This window comes from Engystomops pustulosus, chromosome 10 (genome assembly GCF_040894005.1).
Source record: "Engystomops pustulosus chromosome 10, aEngPut4.maternal, whole genome shotgun sequence".
Lineage (NCBI taxonomy): Eukaryota > Metazoa > Chordata > Amphibia > Anura > Leptodactylidae > Engystomops > Engystomops pustulosus.
In genome coordinates, this window is record NC_092420.1 from 46,211,225 (window position 1) to 46,229,942 (window position 18,718).

The 18,718-nt window shown below is 44.0% G+C and overlaps 1 long non-coding RNA gene across 1 annotated transcript; it reads left to right on the forward strand.

Moving 5' to 3' along the window:
• Nucleotides 1-1,407: 1,407 nt before the first annotated feature.
• Nucleotides 1,408-4,995, forward strand: LOC140103974 (uncharacterized). The gene is made up of 4 exons (XR_011850218.1): nt 1,408-1,598; nt 2,663-2,803; nt 2,891-3,044; nt 3,122-4,995. It is a non-coding gene; the product is annotated as an uncharacterized lncRNA (long non-coding RNA).
• Nucleotides 4,996-18,718: the final 13,723 nt, after the last annotated feature.

The following is an 18,718-nucleotide window of genomic DNA, read 5'->3' on the forward strand; positions in this document are numbered from 1 at the left end:
TCCTTGTAAGGACAGGAGTCTTTGGGACACTGAAGGGCGAGACTAGCCCACAGCCCACACGGACTTAATAGGGACGCCTAACTTGGTTTTCATCCGAACATAATCACGAGGGGACGACCAGACAAGCAACTCCCCTGCATTGATATATCGGTGAGACTGTTCATATTTTTCTCTCTTCCATTGTATGATTGTACCACCCTACATGCTATATTATGTAGCTGCTGCGTCATAGTAATTTAATCTATCGGTGTTCAACACTGTGATACTGACTTATCTGATACTCATTTGATGCTTGCTGTGTTCACCACTGTGACAGTTAGCAATCTGTTATCTAATTGTATATTTTCGTTTGGTACGATAGGTAGCACTTGAATTTTAAGAATTATTTAAGTAAAAGTTAAGTTTTATATTTCTTCACCATTGCTATTTGTGAGATTTCTACTGTGATTGGTGTAGCATAGGGCTGTCGTTTATAGGTCTTGTAATTGGGACTCACATGCCTAAGGGTGCGTTCACACGTTGTGGTTGCCTTGCGTTTACCGCATGCGATAGTTTGTTTTGGTGGAGACGCAGCATAGGCTGCCTAATGGAAGTATATGTGATTTAGATATTGCTGTGCAGATATAGCAGTTTTTGGCTCACTGTGCGTTCGATAAGCAACTGTGTGGTGATATATTAATTATGTCTGCGTTTATTACATGCATTTCTAGCTACCGCGTTGTGCAATGCGGCTTGTGCCTGTATTCTCGCGGGAGCTGGCATGGGCGCTGTCACGGGTGCTCCCGCGATCCCTGTCTTGGATCGCGGGCGCATCCGCGCTCCTCTTTGTGCCCCCGCTGCTGCCCGGTCTCACTTACCTCTCCCAGCTCCTGCTCTTCCCCGGACTGCCGTGGGCGCGCGCCCCCGCCTCCTAGGGCGTGCGCGCGGCTCCTGATGAAAATTATAAGGGTCAGCGCACCGCTAATTGGTGCACTGGCTGAACACCTCACCTTTAAGAATCCTGCCTCTACCTGTGTTCCCTGCCGGATCTTTGTGCCTCACAGCCTAAGAGAAAGCTTCCTGGTGATTATTCCTGCGTTCCTGTGTATTCCTGCGTTCCTGTGTATTCCTGCGTTCCTGTGTGTCTCCGCTCCCGAGTCCTGTGCAGCCGTGTTACCCAAGTTCCTCCGTGTTGCTGTGTTCCGTGTGGCTATGTTCCCGTTCCCACCTGCCTGGACTTCCCATTGCTGACCCCGGATTTGGACTTGACCTCGCATCTCTGCCGCCTGCCCTGACCCCGAGCCTGGACCTGACTATGAGATTGTCTTCTGCTAAGGTACCTCGACCTCGGCTGCCACCATGGGCTTGTCGCGTCTAGGAACGACCTGGTGGTATCCTGCCGCAGCAAGTCCAACCCGCTTTGCGGCGGGCTCTGGTGAAAACCAGGTGCCACTTGGATTCCGGTCCCAGGTGTCGGCTAGTACCATCTCCTCAGGAATTCCCCCGCCCTTTTCTGAACTGCGCAGTTTGGACAGCAGTCGCGGCCACGCAGGTGTGGAAGGAGCGGGATTTGCACCTATCCGCTTGTGAAGATGGACGTCTCAAAGCCGATTGGTGTGGTAAGTACTATGGTTATTGTGAAATGCATGTATTGTAGTGTAATATAAAGCTATGATTTTTTTTTTACAGCCTAAGTTTCATAAATGTTTTTCTCCCCATATGACTTGGCCATACTTAACATGGAAGGATGAATTTTTTTGGACCACAAGAATGTCTGTTGCAGTGCATTGTTTTTAGTGACTGGGCGGATTGCTTGTCTGCAGTTTTTTGCTTTTGTGTGTGACAATAGCATCGGTTACAGTTTGCATATTTATTTTTGGCACACTTCATACAGCAGTGGCTGCTGTTGTGGGGTGACATGAATCTTATGTTTGGAAAGTATTGGCATCGGATAAATGTTTTTTTTTGCTTTGAGTAGGTCATTTTGCCACCCAATTGTTTTTTTTTTCCTTTACACAAATAAAAAAAAATCCCCTTTAAAAAAATGTAATACTACCAGATGTGTCTGATTTTAATTTAGGATACAAAAATACTATTTTGTACCTCCTTTACCACATTTTCCTCTTCTTTAAAATTTTGTTGCCACTATTTTTTGGGTTAAAAATGCACAAATTATGCACACGAGCCAAAGGGGAGCAAGCCGCCTATAGGTTCTATGTTTCTAGGAGCCCCTTTGGTGAATTTGAAAAATTTAATAAAGCTCTATATGCAACAAGCAAGCCATACCAAATTAAGTGAGGAGCCAAAAATGCTCATGGCTGCACACATCAGTATGCCAGTGTGCTGGGTTTACACTCCTTCATCCTGCTTATGGATGTCCTTTACAAAGATTTCAAAAATATCTTTTTCGGCAAAACCAAAAGGTTTCACAATTGTGAAATTGGAGGATCGAAACAAACTTTAAAACTGGCACAACATTAGAATGCACATAAGTTAGTATTGGATATTATGATGGTGGAAATTGAGTTTATATGTATTTTTGACAAAATTATTAAAAAAAAAAAAAAGGTTGCAAGCAATATCTGATTTCAATATCAAACTGTTAATTCTAGAATTGAAATGTGCATTTTTTGAAACAGTCGCCAGTTTTCAATAAAAAAATGTATTTCATCATGCCTTGCAGGTCAAAGCACGACCACAACTGTGGGACAAAAAAACAAGCATTTGGCAGATATCCAGAAACATGTAAATCTCTGGCAGGAGATATGTGTTGAAATGGATAGCAAATGGCCTACACTCCCCTCCAGTGAAAAATGGAAACAAGGTTTGTATATGCCAGAGATAGTTAATGTAAATGTGCTTTTATTTACATTTTCAAACATACATAAAACCATAATAATTTGTGCTATAGAGGATGATTTGCGCAAAAGGTGGAGGTCATGTCGAGATTGCTTCCGCAAAGATTTTGCCACAAACTAAAAAAGTGCCTCATCTCCAAACAAAAGGAGGCCTTACCAACATTTTGAAGAATTGATGTTTTTAGCTCCAACACGAAGTCTACGATCGTATGTATAAAATGTGGAGTTTTTACTTTTACACAGGTTCGGTTGCAAAAATTTTAAAACATCTTTTTACTTAGCAGCACCCAATGCAATTTTGTGGCTGAAGAATCCAACCAGACACATGCCAGTGACAACGAAGAGGAGATGCTCCCTGTGTCCCCACCAACTGAGACGGATAATGCCTCGCTTCTAGACGAATTCATAGCTACACCACCAGTGGAATCACCACCACCTCCACCTGAAGATAGCCAACCAATTGCGCAAAGAATGTGTGCTGTTCGGTGCAAGAATACACAGCCAACTATTGCAAATGTGTCAGAAATAGAAGCTGTGAACTTGTTGCGGAAGGTAGGGTGAGAGGATTTGTATGATGGCTCAGGTAATCTAGTGGCAGGGCAATGCGTAATTTGCCAAGTAATAAACAAAGCACATATATGACATTTGTTGTTGGTATAGAAGAAATTTTTACCAACACACCCAATTTACCGGGTGCAGATACCATACTAAACAGATTACATAATGCTATTGCTGCACCTCCACCGCCTCTGCAACAAATAATGCCACAACCAGTTCCTGCACGTAGACCTACATTTAGTGCAGCTATATTAAACCAACCATCACACTTGCCAACACCCCCAGTGTACAAGCCACCCCAATACCAGCCACTTCAAAATCCCTCGTACCTTGGGTTACTCAATGCTGATATACCCCCATGGGACCCAAATGCTGCAGGCCAAAACAGGCCAAGCACTAGCCAACTACAGCCATTTGATGACAACCTGCCTAGCGGCAGTCAGCATCAGCGAGATTTTCCGGGTGGCTAGTAGTTTAAAATTTAGTTACACAAAAAGTACAAATGAAAAGTTTTCCTTTGCAATATGGCAGATAGTTAGTGCCATTATGTGCAAACAGTTTACATTTCTTTGTTATCTTTGGGGAAAATTAACCCATTATATTTGAATAGGTCTTTAATTTTAATTGTATTCCAGAAAAAATGGTCTAAAAATGGACATTTTGAATTGTTTTACAAAAACATGACAATATGTCTCCACAAAAAGGGGTAGCTAACAGGCAAAGTTTAAAAATTTATCATTTACATTTATCACAAGTTACACACATGTAAATCTCTTCAACATAGATTCATTTTTCTTTTGGTTATGAAAAATGTAACTGACACCAAAAAATGTCAAGAAAATTGTCTGCATTAAAATAACATTCCTTTATCTTGTACAGGCAGTCCCCGGGTTACATACAAGATAGGGTCTGGAGGTTTGTTCTTAAGTTGAATTTGTATGTAAGTCGAAACTGTATATTTTATAATGGAAGTTCTAGACAATTTTTTTTCTTTTGCCCCAGTGACAATTGGAGTTTCAAAATGTTTGGTGTAATTGGACCAAGAATTATCAATAAAGCTTCATTACAGACACCTTACAGCTGATCATTGCAGTCTGGGACTATAGTAAAGCATCCAGAGAGCTTCACCAGAGGTCACAGTGGGCAGAGGGGTCCGTCTGTAACTATGGGTTGTCTGTAAGTCGGGTGTCCTTAAGTAGGGGACCGCCTGTATATTTGTTTAGGCCGTGGTAAACAAGTTTGTATTGTTTTTTCAAAACTGCAAAAATACTTGATAATTTGATATTTTGAAGTGATTTTCCAAAGTCAGATGTAAATGTAAAAAAAAAATTCAGTAAATTTAAACTGGTCAAGGGAAAAAATTTAGCTAGTAAAAAAAAAATATATAATGTTTCCTAAGCATTCAAGTAACCGCAAAAGGTTTCTGTTACAATTAAATAACACATTTTTTGGATTTAAACAACAACAATACAAAAATAATTGCAGTAAAGAAGTTAACATTGCACAGTTCAGTATAGGCATTAAAGAAAAAAAAAATGAACGTGGAGTAGCCAGTTTACTTATTAAAGGTGTGAAAACAATGTGATTTTTCAAAAAATTTAAAGGAAACCTACCACGTTAAATAGTAGGAGTAAGCTGCAAATACAGAGCACAGCTCAGGGTTAGCTGGTGCCGGAGCATACTTTCGTTAGTGTCATAATCCGCTGTATCGTGGTTTAAACACTTTGAAATCTTTATATCTTAAGGAGCTTCGGCGCACCAAGCACACAACCATAGGAAGTGCCGGAGAGCTGGTGACATCACGTGCGCACGGTCGCGGACTTGGCGCAACGAAGCTGCTGCAGATATAAAGATTTAAAAGTGTTTAAACCGCGATACATTAACGCAAATAAGCTACGGCACCAGCTCACCTTGAGCTAGTGCTCGGTATTTGCAGCTTACACCTACTATTTAACGTGGTAGGTTTCCTTTAAAATTATTGCAACCCAGTGAAACTCCAATGTCAAACATATGTAGCTTTGCATGTGTCTTAATTTGCCACGTTATTAATAAAAGTTTTTGCATATTAAATTCTTGTTTTGTCTTCTGCAAAGGGGCAGTTCGCTTTAAACAGAAAATATTGTCTGTGTAATTTGAAAAACATCATTTACATAATAGGAAAACAGTCAATAAATTTCAAAAGTCTATTATTTTTAAACTGCTTCATTTAAGGATGCATTCACATGATTTATTTTGTAGAATTTGCAAAATGCAGTTTTTGCCACAAAATAGGCAAATGTTACATTAACACCTCCCCAAGGAGGAGATTTTGCCAGTGTTAACCCCTTCCCGACATTTGACGTAATAGTACTGCATGGGGGGGGGGGTGAGTTCCTGCAAAATGCAGTACTATTACGTCATGGCTTGTAATGATCACTGTGTCTACAGACACAGTGATCAAGGGGAGATCGTTGCTGTCCCTGACAGCATGGCATCTCCCCTCAAGGACTAGGGGGGGTCAATCCCCCCCCCCATGCCCACGATCGCTGAAATTGCAGCAATGTAATAGTTAAAAGACGCTGTGTCAGCGTCTGCACAGCAAAGAAGGAGGGGATCGATGTTGTTTGTGGAAGCTCCGATCCCCTCCTTTTGTCAGGCGGCATAGGTGGCATCGTGCCATCCCCCAGAGCGATCCGATCTGTCAGTCTGTAAAGACTGACATGTCGGATCGCGATCGCTGCCGCCGAGGTGCAGTGCTGGGAAGATGGCGACATCACGCCATCATCCCTGAGCCTTCCAGGGGTGGTGCCGATGGTGCCAACACCACCCCCGCCAGGCAGCATGGAGGGACAGGAAGCGTGGAGAGACAGGTAGCAAGGGACAGCATGTGGAATGGTGGGGATCGGTGCTGTGCTACACAGCACCCGATCACCATCTTGTGTCACAGAATAGAGGTGGCATCCATCGGATCAATATAAAGTTTTAAATGTGTCAAGATGGCTGACAGCCATCATACCTCTTGTTCCCCCCCCTCTACTTCATCCCCCCCCCCCCACTTCTTCTTCCACCCCCCTCATCCCCCTCCCCATCATGCCACCTTCCTGATTGATTTGATTGGTTGGTCTGTACTGACCAACCAATCAGATCTGTGGGGGGAGATTCAAAGTACTGCACACTGATCTGCACGTTGCATTCTAGTCCTGAACAGCGTACAGATCAGTGTGTGATACCCGTCTGTGCTTTGTCTTGCTAGATATTGCTCCAGTTGGCACCTTTGGTGGCATCTGTCACATTTATTGTCGCTGCTGCTGTTTGTCTTTTTTTTGCATACAGCAGTCGCAGCGTCCTGATCCCTGTCCCTATCCCTGTTCCAGACCCTTCCCTCCCCTCCCTTTGTGTGTGTGGCGACTTTGAGCCTCTGTGCTCTTTTTTTGTCGCTTTTTTTCTTTTTTTTGTCACTTTTGTAGCAGTCGCACCCCCTGTGTGCGTTATGCAAACCGCCAGCCGCTGATCAGTGCCAAAGTTAACTGGTCAGTGCCTGTGCTCTTTTTTGCGCAGTTTTTTTTTGGTGTGTGGATCCTGTGACCGCTGAGCAGTTGATTGTATCTCTGTTCATTTTTTGGTACAGGCGCAGTTTTTTTTTAAATTCTTTTGTCAGTTTTGTAGCAGTCGCATACCCCTGTGTGTGTTCTGCATCAGTGCCGAATAGTCTGTGCTCTTTTTTGTGCAGATTTTTTTTCTTTTGTGTGCTGTGACAACTGAGCGCTGATCAGTGACATTTTGCTCATCAGCTCTGTGCTCATTTTTTTGTCATAGTATCTTTTTGTCTTTTTGGCATTGGAGGATAAAGGTTACTTTTTCTTATACTGTAGTAACTTTTTCTACTACAGTTTTTTTGAAAGTACACAGGTCGTCTTTCTTTTTTTTTTATACTAGTGTTAATGGTTCCCATACACGTGTTGAATCACAACATACACACCCCCTTGAATAAAGTTTTTACACGTGTTGAAGCCCTACAATTACACACCCCCTCCCAATAAAAAATGTCCCATTCATCCCAAAGAACTTTTTCAGCAGAGGAGGCATATGCCTTTCTTGCCTCCGATACTGATTCAGAAGGGGAGGATGCAACATTCCTCTATTTCTCATCCTCCTCTTCCTCCTCATCCGGTGATGAGGGGCCCTCCAGAAGGCGCCCCAGGGCATCGGTTGAGGTTGTTCCCCAGCCCCCAAGTGACCCTGAATGGATCCCACCCCCTGATAACTATGAGCAGGGCCGATTCTAGCATATTTGCTGCCTGAGGCGAATATTAAAATGCTGCCCCCCCCCCGCTCCCTGTTTACCAAATGCTGAAAACTTTACTAACAATTAACATCCCCACTACAGGTTCTGAGAGTCATTAGTGGCATCTAGTACCTTATAGATGACAATCTCTTCCATCAGGAGGACTTTATTACCTATCACTGCCGAGTTCACGGCCAGATATACTCAGCTCCGTGCAGCATCTCCACCCGGCGTCCCTAAAAATACCACAGTCACTTACGGTATAAAGTCTCCTGGATAACAACACTGCACTCCTAAATAATATATACCCCTCACAACACAACTGACCGCACGCTCCACACATATAAAACCTCGCTTCATTATATATATACACATATATATATACATTCTACTGGAATTATAGCAGGTACAGCACATCAATATACAACACCCCTAATTTATTAATACAGACCCTCTAACATTTGTTTTACATGATGCAAAGTAATCTATTGTATCCTATCACTAATATATCCCACCCTGTTATTATGTTACATGATTTTAAATACAGTGCTCCCCTGACCAATGTAAACATATAGCACCCAATAATGCGTATATACTGTATAAATATAATAATGTCTTTATTTTTATAAAGCCCTGGTCTCATATATTTAAAGTCCTTGTTATTCACCCACATATGCAGCCCCCAGCTTAGTAAATTACTGTATCCCACGTACAGCCCTCCCAGCTTAGTAATATACTGTACCCCATATACAGCTTAGTAATATACTGATCCCATATACAGCCCCCCAGCTTAGTAATATACTGTATCCCATATACAGCCCTCCAGCTTAGTAATATACTGTATCCCATATACAGCCCCCCCAGCTTAGTAATATACTGTATCCCATATACAGCCCCCCCAGCTTAGTAATATACTGTACCCCATACACAGCCCCAGCTTAGTAATATACTGTACCCCATATACAGCCCCCCCAGCTTAGTAATATACTGTATCCCATATACAGCCCCCCCAGCTTAGTAATATACTGTACCCCATATACAGCTTAGTAATATACTGTACCCCATATACAGCCCCCCCAGCTTAGTAATATACTGTACCCCATACACAGCCCCAGCTTAGTAATATACTGTATCTCATATACAGCCCCCCAGCTTAGTAATATACTGTATCCCATATACAGCCCCCCAGCTTAGTAATATACTGTATCTCATATACAGCCCCTGCAGCTTAGTAATATACTGTATCTCATATACAGCCCCCCAGCTTAGTAATATACTGTATCCCATATACAGCCCCCCAGCTTAGTAATATACTGTACCCCATATACATCCCCCCAGCTTAGTAATATACTGTATCCCATATACAGCCCCTGCAGCTTAGTAATATACTGTATCACATATACAGCTTAGTAATATACTGTACCCCATATACAGCTTAGTAATATACTGTATCTCATATACAGCCCCTGCAGCTTAGTAATATACTGTATCTCATATACAGCCCCCCAGCTTAGTAATATACTGTATCCCATATACAGCCCCCCAGCTTAGTAATATACTGTACCCCATATACATCCCCCCAGCTTAGTAATATACTGTACCCCATATACAGCCCCCCAGCTTAGTAATATACTGTATCCCATATACAGCCCCTGCAGCTTAGTAATATACTGTACCCCATATACATCCCCCCAGCTTAGTAATATACTGTATCCCATATACAGCCCCTGCAGCTCAGTAATATACTGTATCCCATATACAGCTTAGTAATATACTGTATCTCATATACAGCCCCTGCAGCTTAGTAATATACTGTATCCCATATACAGCCCCCAGCTTAGTAATATACTGTATCCCATATACAGCCCCCCAGCTTAGTAATATACTGTATCCCATATACAGCCCCCAGCTTAGTAATATACTGTATCCCATATACATCCCCCCAGCTTAGTAATTTACTGTATCCCATATACAGCCCCCAGCTGAGTAATATACTGTATCCCATATACAGCCTCCCAGCTTAGTAATATACTGTATCCCATATACATCCCCCAGCTTAGTAATATACTGTATCCCATATACAGCCCCCCAGCTTAGTAATATACTGTATCCCATATACAGCCCCACAGCTTAGTAATATACTGTATCTCATATACAGCCCCCCAGCTTAGTAATATACTGTACCCCATATACAGCCCCCAGCTAAGTAATATACTGTATCCCATATACAGCCACTGCAGCTTAGTAATATACTGATCCCATATACAGCCCCCCAGCTTAGTAATATACTGTATCCCATAAACATCCACCCAGCTTAGTAATATACTGTATCCCATACACAGCCCCCCCAGCTTAGTAATATACTTTACCCCATATACAGCTTAGTAATATACTGATCCCATATACAGCCCCCAGCTTAGTAATATACTGTATCCCATATACAGCCCTCCAGCTTAGTAATATACTGTATCCCATATATAGCCCCCCCAGCTTAGTAATATACTGTACCCCATATACAGCTTAGTAATATACTGTATCTCATATACAGCCCCTGCAGCTTAGTAATATACTGTATCCTATACAGCTTAGTAATATACTGTATCTCATATACAGCCCCCCAGCTTAGTGATATACTGTATCCCATATACAGCTTAGTAATATACTTAGTCCATGACTAAGCTCTGCTGAGCGAAACGCGTTTGGAATTTGCCCTGTGTTGCCATTGTGTTGTGCGGTCTGCCATCATCTATGTTTTTAAAGAAGTATGAATAAAGGATCAAGAGAAGTTTTTATGTTTACAAACGTCTGAAGCGCTGGTTCCTTCCATTTTCTGTGCTGCTGCCCCGGGTCCACGGGGGATCCCTTCATGACCGTGCGCTGGATGCTCCACGTCTGATTGGTGAGACGGATTTTACCTTCTTGTCCCTATGTTCTAGAGCCCCCTACAATATTAGTACCACACAAATAGTGCCCCATAATGTAAGGATAATGTATTTCTTCTTTCTCTCCTACCCCAGACAATGAATGAATGGCCACAGCCTACCCCAGACATATAATAAATGCCCCCTGCCAGCCCCAGATATAGAATAATGTCCCCCCCCCTGCCCCAGACACATAAATAATGCCCCCTGCCAGCCCCAGATATAGAATAATGCCCCCCGTCATATAATTAATGCCCCCTGCGGGCCCCAGATACAGAATAATGTCGTCCCCCCCCTGCCCCAGACACATAAATAATGCCCCCTGCCAGCCCCATATATAGAATGCCCCCTGTCATTTAATTAATGCCCCCTGCGGGCCCCAGATACAGAATAATGTGTCCCCCCCCTGCCCCAGACACATAAATAATGCCCCTGCCAGCCCCAGATATAGAATAATGCCCCCAGTCATATAACTAATGCCCTGCGGGCCCCAGATACAGAATAATGCCCCCCCCTGCCCCAGACACATAAATAATGCCCCTGCCAGCCCCAGATATAGAACAATGCCTCCCGCCATATAAATAATGCCCCCTGCCAGCCCCAGATATAGAATAATGCCTCCCGCCATATAATTAATGCCCCCTGCCAGCCCCAGATATAGAATAATGCCTCCCGCCATATAAATAATGCCCCCTGCCAGCCCCAGATATAGAATAATGTCCCCCCCCTGCCCCAGACACATAAATAATGCCCCCTGCCAGCCCCAGATATAGAATAATGTCCCCCCCCCTGCCCCAGACACAAATAATGCCCCCTGCCAGCCCCAGATATAGAATAATGTCCCCCCCCCCTGCCCCAGACACAAATAATGCCCCCTGCCAGCCCCAGATATAGAATAATGTCCCCCCCCTGCCCCAGACACATAAATAATGCCCCCTGCCAGCCCCAGATATAGAATAATGCCCCCCATCATATAATAAATGCCCCCTGCCAGCCCCAGATATAGAATAATGTCCCCCCCCCTGCCCCAGACACATAAATAATGCCCCCTGCCAGCCCCAGATATAGAATAATGCCCCCCGTCATATAATTAATGCCCCCTGCGGGCCCCAGATACAGAATAATGTCGTCCCCCCCCTGCCCCAGACACATAAATAATGCCCCCTGCCAGCCCCATATATAGAATGCCCCCTGTCATTTAATTAATGCCCCCTGCGGGCCCCAGATACAGAATAATGTGTCCCCCCCCTGCCCCAGACACATAAATAATGCCCCTGCCAGCCCCAGATATAGAATAATGCCCCCAGTCATATAACTAATGCCCCCTGCGGGCCCCAGATACAGAATAATGCCCCCCCCCCTGCCCCAGACACATAAATAATGCCCCTGCCAGCCCCAGATATAGAACAATGCCTCCCGCCATATAAATAATGCCCCCTGCCAGCCCCAGATATAGAATAATGCCTCCCGCCATATAATTAATGCCCCCTGCCAGCCCCAGATATAGAATAATGCCTCCCGCCATATAAATAATGCCCCCTGCCAGCCCCAGATATAGAATAATGTCCCCCCCCTGCCCCAGACACATAAATAATGCCCCCTGCCAGCCCCAGATATAGAATAATGTCCCCCCCCCCTGCCCCAGACACAAATATTGCCCCCTGCCAGCCCCAGATATAGAATAATGTCCCCCCCCCTGCCCCAGACACAAATAATGCCCCCTGCCAGTCCCAGATATAGAATAATGTCCCCCCCCCTGCCCCAGACACATAAATAATGCCCCCTGCCAGCCCCAGATATAGAATAATGCCCCCCATCATATAATTAATGCCCCCTGCGGGCCCCAGATACAGAATAATGTCGTCGTCCCCCTGCCCCAGACACATAAATAATGCCCCCTGCCAGCCCCATATATAGAATGCCCCCTGTCATTTAATTAATGCCCCCTGCGGGCCCCAGATACAGAATAATGTGTCCCCCCCCACTGCCCCAGACACATAAATAATGCCCCTGCCAGCCCCAGATATAGAATGCCCCTTGTCATATAATTATTGCCCCCTGCGGGCCCCAGATACAGAATAATGCCCCCCCCCCCCTGCTCCAGACATGTAATTAATGTCCCCCTTTCTATAATTAAAAAAAAAACATAATACTCACCTCTGGCGCAGGTTTGTTCCTGTCCTCGGTCTTCGGTGGCTTGGTGTAGAGGCGCGGGATAGTGACGTCACTGCTCCGCGCCTCCACACCAAGCCGCGGAGCTGCAGGGAGGGCCGGACAGCTGACCTGGTGAGTGTCAGCCTCCTCCACACTACACAGGTCGCGCAATGACGTGGATTGCGCGACCTGTGTAGATGCCTGTATACACAGACGCAGAAGCAGCGGTGCTGCGCTGCGTCTGTGTACTGATTAATAGTACCTGCATCGAACGATCGTACGATGCAGGTACTATACATTAAATCAAAAATTGTAAGGAGGGAGTGCGGGTGGCCCGGATCAGCGCCGGACCGGCCCCAGACCGGCCCAGGACCGACCGGCCCACCGGGAAAATTCCCGGTGGGTACAATGGCCAGTCCGCCCCTGACTGTATCTCATATACAGCACCCCAGCTTAGTAATAGACTATATCCCATATACAGTCCCCTCCTAGCTTAGTAATATACTGTATCCCATATACAGCCCCCAGCTTAGTAATATACTGTATCCCATATACAGCCCCTGCAGCTTAGTAATATACTGATCCCATATACAGCCCCCCAGCTTAGTAATATACTGTATCCCATATACAGTCCCCCAGCTTAGTAATATACTGTATCCCATAAACATCCACCCAGCTTAGTAATATACTGTACCCCATATACAGCCCCCAGCTTAGTAATATACTGTATCCCATATACATCCCCCCGCTTAGTAATATACTGTATCCCATATAAATCCCCCCAGCTTAGTAATATTCGGTATCCCATATACAGCCCCCAGCTTAGTAATATACTGTATCCCATATACAGCCCCCAGCTTAGTAATATACTGTATCCCATATACAGTCCCCCAGCTTAGTAATATACTGTATCCCATATACAGCCTCCCAGCTTAGTAATATACTGTATCCCATATACATCCCCCCAGCTTAGTAATATACTGTATCCCATATACATCCCCCCAGCTTAGTAATATACTGTATCCCATATACAGCCTCCCCAGCTTAGTAATATACTGTATCCCATACACATCCCCCCGCTTAGTAATATACTGTATCCCATATACATCCCCCCGCTTAGTAATATACTGTATCCCATATACATCCCCCCAGCTTAGTAATATACTGTATACCCCCAGCTGAAATCTGGCCCCATATAAATTTATATAGCCCCCTCCCCCCAGGAAAAAAAAAAGAATCTGGCCCCATATTATATATACAGCCCCTCCCCCACACAGTATAAAACAATTCTGGTCCCATATAAAATACACAGAACTCCCTTCCCCACAGTATAAAAGGATTCTGGCCCCTCATAGAATAAATAGCACCGTTTTCTGCTTTGGGGGGGGGGGGCCCAAAGCATTAAACGATTCTTGCCCTTATAACATACACAGCAAACCCCCCCACCCCCCCCTCCTTCCCAGTAAAAAAAGTGACTATGGCCAAATATAAGTGATACAAAAATCAACTGTGAATACACCCTTAGGCTACATTCACACAACTGTTGGGGTCGTATATATATATATATATATATATATATATATATATATATGTATATATATATATATATATACACACGCGCGCGCGCACACACACAAGTCCCCCTCAGGCTGGCAATGGGCGCACAGAGCGGTACGGTGAGGAGCTGTGGGTGGTGTCATTTTTTGTGACTTTTGACAGCGTTTTCATTGCTATCATTTTTAGGACTGTGCGACCTTTAGTTCACTTTTTATTGATTTTTTAAAAAATTTTTCAAAATAGCAAAAAAGTTCCATTTTCAACGTAATTATATTTTGATAGATCGGGCTTTTTCGGATGCGGCGATACCTAATGTGTTGATGATTTTTACTGTTTATTAATATTTATATCAGTTCTAGGGAAAGGGGGGTGATTTGAATTTTTAGGGTTTTTTATTATTAAACTTTTTTTTATTTTTACTTTTACTATTTTTCAGACCCCCTAGGGTACATTAACCCTAGGTTGTCTGATCGATCCTACCATATACTGCAGTATGGCAGTATAAAGGGCGCCCATGCGCTGCCATATTTTTGAAGCCGCTAGCACAATAGCAGGTGTTACCGGTAAGCCTTTGCTGCAATATGCAGCAAAGACTTACCGGCTATGGAGAGGGCTCAGCCTGCGAGCCCTCTCCATGCCCCGGGACCCGACGCGCGCCGTACTAGTACAGCGCGCGTCGGGAAGGGGTTAAGAACTACCAAGCTGGAAAATTTCCTGTATTAACCCTGTCATCTTGCCTTGCAGAAAGCAACATGGCAGGAATATGAGGAGAATATTCCATTCATGTGGCTTTCCGCATTGGAAAGGGTTAATATGGCTTTGCAAGGGTGGTAAAGGACAACATTTACCAACCTTGCAATGCCATATTAACCCTTTCCAATGCAGAAAGCCACATTCTCCTCATATTCCTGCAGTGCAAGTTGACAGGGTTAATATAGAAATCGAACCCTATCCACTGGGCTGCCGCCTGGTGTGTCTAAGACTGGTTATTCCAGTCAAAGGCACACCAGGCCGACATAGGCCTGCTTAGCAGTTTCCTACCGGGAGCTGGTCGAAGCAGGTGCGGGGAGGTCCTCAGCGTTCCTCTCTGCTCTGGAGCGCGAACTTCTGGCGCCATAGGAAGTCAGGGCGGGCCGCGGCACCACGGAGGCACACGTTGGGGGCGGAGACTAAGCGCAGCAGTTTACTGCTGCGCAAACGCCGGCAGCACCGCCCGGGACACAGCGGCGGTATTGCCAGCGGCAAGGCAACGCGAGGTGAGCGGCAATCGTTCCGAACGCCGCTCTCTGAACGGAGCTGCAAAATGCCGCCTGAGGCGGGATTTTCATCCCGCCTCATGGCAGAAGCGGCCCTGACTTGTCAAGAAACCAGAGATACGGCAGTATTGGAGTACAGATATTTTCTACAGTACTCCTATTAATCGCTCAGTAGTGAATCGCACACGCTTTGAGGCAATTCTAAAATTTTTACGTTACAATGACAATTCGCAGTGCCCACCTCAAAGCGACCCGTCATTTGACCGTCTATACAAAATTAGGCCAATCCTTGATCACTTTAACACCAAGTTTTTTGAGGCCTACACCCCTGAAAAATTCATTTGTGTAGACGAGTCACTTGTACATTTTAAAGGAAGACTACGGATACGCCATTACCTGCCCAGCAAGAGGGCAAGGTATGGAATTAAAATGTACAAGCTGTGCGAGAGTACCACAGGGTACACCCACAGATTTAGGGTTTATGAGGGAAAAGATTAACAAATTATCCCCCCAGAATGCCCCCCTGTCCTAGGAGTTACTGGGAAGCTTGTCTGGGATCTGATACACCCGCTGCTGGATAAGGCTTACCACCTGTATGTGGATAACTTTTATACCAGTATTTCCAGGGGTACTGTAGCATGCGGCACTGTACGCAGAGAGGCCTCCCTAGAACCATTAAGAAAGGGCCCTCTGTTGCGAGAACTTGCTGTTGGTCAAATATAAGGACAAGAGGGATGTCCTTATTTTGACCACAATTCACAAAGACACCAGCACCCCCACTCATGTACGAGGTACCACTACCACTGCCCCCAAGCCGGACTGCATCCTGGCTTATAATAAGTACATGGGTGGGGTAGATCTTTCAGATCAGGTGCTGAAGCCGTACAGTGCTCTACGGAAAACAAAGATCTGGTACAAAAAGCTGGCCATGCACATTGTACAGATGGCACTGTATAATTCCTATGTGCTATACGAATGTGCAGGTCATGTTGGATCATTTATTTGCTTTCAAGAGGCAGTGATCAAGGCCCTCTTATTTGGTCATCAAGAAGGACCCAGTACTTCTGATGTCCCCCGTATTGTACCAGGGCAACATTTCCCTGGCGAGGTACCCCAAACTGGAGGACGAGGAAGGACACAAAAAAGATGCAAAATATGTTACAAAATGGGGAAAAGGACACAATTTATCAATGTGACACCTGTCCTGAAAAACCTGGCCTCTGCATGAAAGAATGCTTTAGAATCTATCATTCACCTGCATTTCAGTTATAATTTCTTTACCCTGGTTACTACCTTCTTATACCCATCTGCCCTGGTACCTTCCACCACCAAAAACCCATCCTCACACTGTTTGTTCCCTTCCACGTCCTGCTGTGTGTCCCTACAGAAGTTTATATCCACATGCGGGGCATTTCCTTGTTCAGGAGAAATTGTTGAACAATTTCTGTGGAGCAATTTCTCTTTCTGCCCCTTGTGGATGTCAAAAATTTTGGGAAAAAGTGAATTTTTGATGGAAAAATATTCATTTTTTCATGTTTCAGCCCAAATTTTTGAACTCCTGTGGGGTCCAAATACTCATTATAAACCTTGATAAAATCTATGAAGGGTGTAGTTTCCAAATAGGGGTCTTTTAGGAGGGGTTTTTCACTGTAATAGTACTTCAGGAGTCACTGAAAACTATTTTGGTCCAAATTGCCTTCTTACAGTCAAACGGCGCTTCTTCCCTTCCACATCCTGCTGTGTGTCCCTACAGAAGTTTATATCCACATGCGGGGTATTTCCGTGTTCAGGAGAGATTGTTGAACAATTTCTGTGAAGCAATTTCTCATTTTGCCCCTTGTGGATGCCAAAAAACTGGGATAAAAATGAATTTTTGATGGAAAACTATTCATTTTTTCATATTTCAGCCCAAATTTTTGAACTCCTGTGGGGTCCAAATACTCATTATACACCTTGATAAAATCACTGAAGGGTGTAGTTTCCAAATAAGGGTCTTTTAGAAGGGGTTTTTCACTGTAATAGTACTTCAGGAGTCACTGAAAACTATTTTGGTCCAAATTGCCTTCTAACAGTCAAACGGCGCTTCTTCCCTTCCACGTCCTGCGGTGTGTCCCTACAGAAGTTTATATACACATGTGGGGTATTTCCCTGTTCAGGAGAGATTTTTGAACAATTTCTGTGAAGCAATTTCTCCTTTTGACCCTTGTGGATGCCAAAAAATTGGGGAAAAGGTGATTTTTTGATGGAAAAATATTCATTTTTTCATGTTTCAGCCCAAATTTTTGAACTCCTGTGGGGTCCAAATACTCATTATACACCTTAATAAAATCTCTGAAGGGTGTAGTTTCCAAAATGGGGTCCTTTGGGGTGATTTCCACTGTTATGGTACTTCAGGGGCTCTCTAAATGCATCATTGCCACTGAAAACTATTTTGGTCCAAATTGCCTTCAAAAAGCCACAGGGTGCTTCTTCCCTTCCACGTCCTGCTGTGTGTCCCTACAGAAGTTTATATCCACATGTGGGGTATTTCTGTGTTCAGGAGAAATTGTTGAACAATTTCTGTGAAGCAATTTTTCCTTTTGCCCCTTGTGGATGCCAAAAAATTGGGGAAAAAGTGAAATTTTGATGGAAAAATATTCATTTTTTCATGTTTCAGCCCAAATTTTTGAACTCCTGTGGGGTCCAAATACTCATTATACACCTTAATAAAATCTCTGAAGGGTGTAGTTTCCAAAATGGGGTAATTTTGGGGGGATTTTCACTGTAATGGTACTTCAGGGGCTCTCCAAATGTATCATGGTAACATAAAAGTATTCCATCTAAATCTACTATGCAAAATACCTGGTCGTGCTCCTTCCTTTCTATGCCCTGCTGTGTGCCAGTACAACAGTATACCACCACATATTGGGTGTTGGCATATTCAGAAGAAATTGGGTATTAATTTCTTTGGAGCATTTTGGTATTTTAACCACTGAGGATGTATAGATTGTTTGAAAAATACATTCATTTAGCAATAAAAAAAATTAAATTTGAAAATTGTACCTGATTTTGTTTTAACTCCTGTGAAACCATTAAAGGGTTAACAACTTTCATAAAAGTTATTTTAAATTCTTTGAGGGGTACATTTTCTAAAATGGGGTCATTAAAAGGGGTTTTCTCTCATTTAGGCCT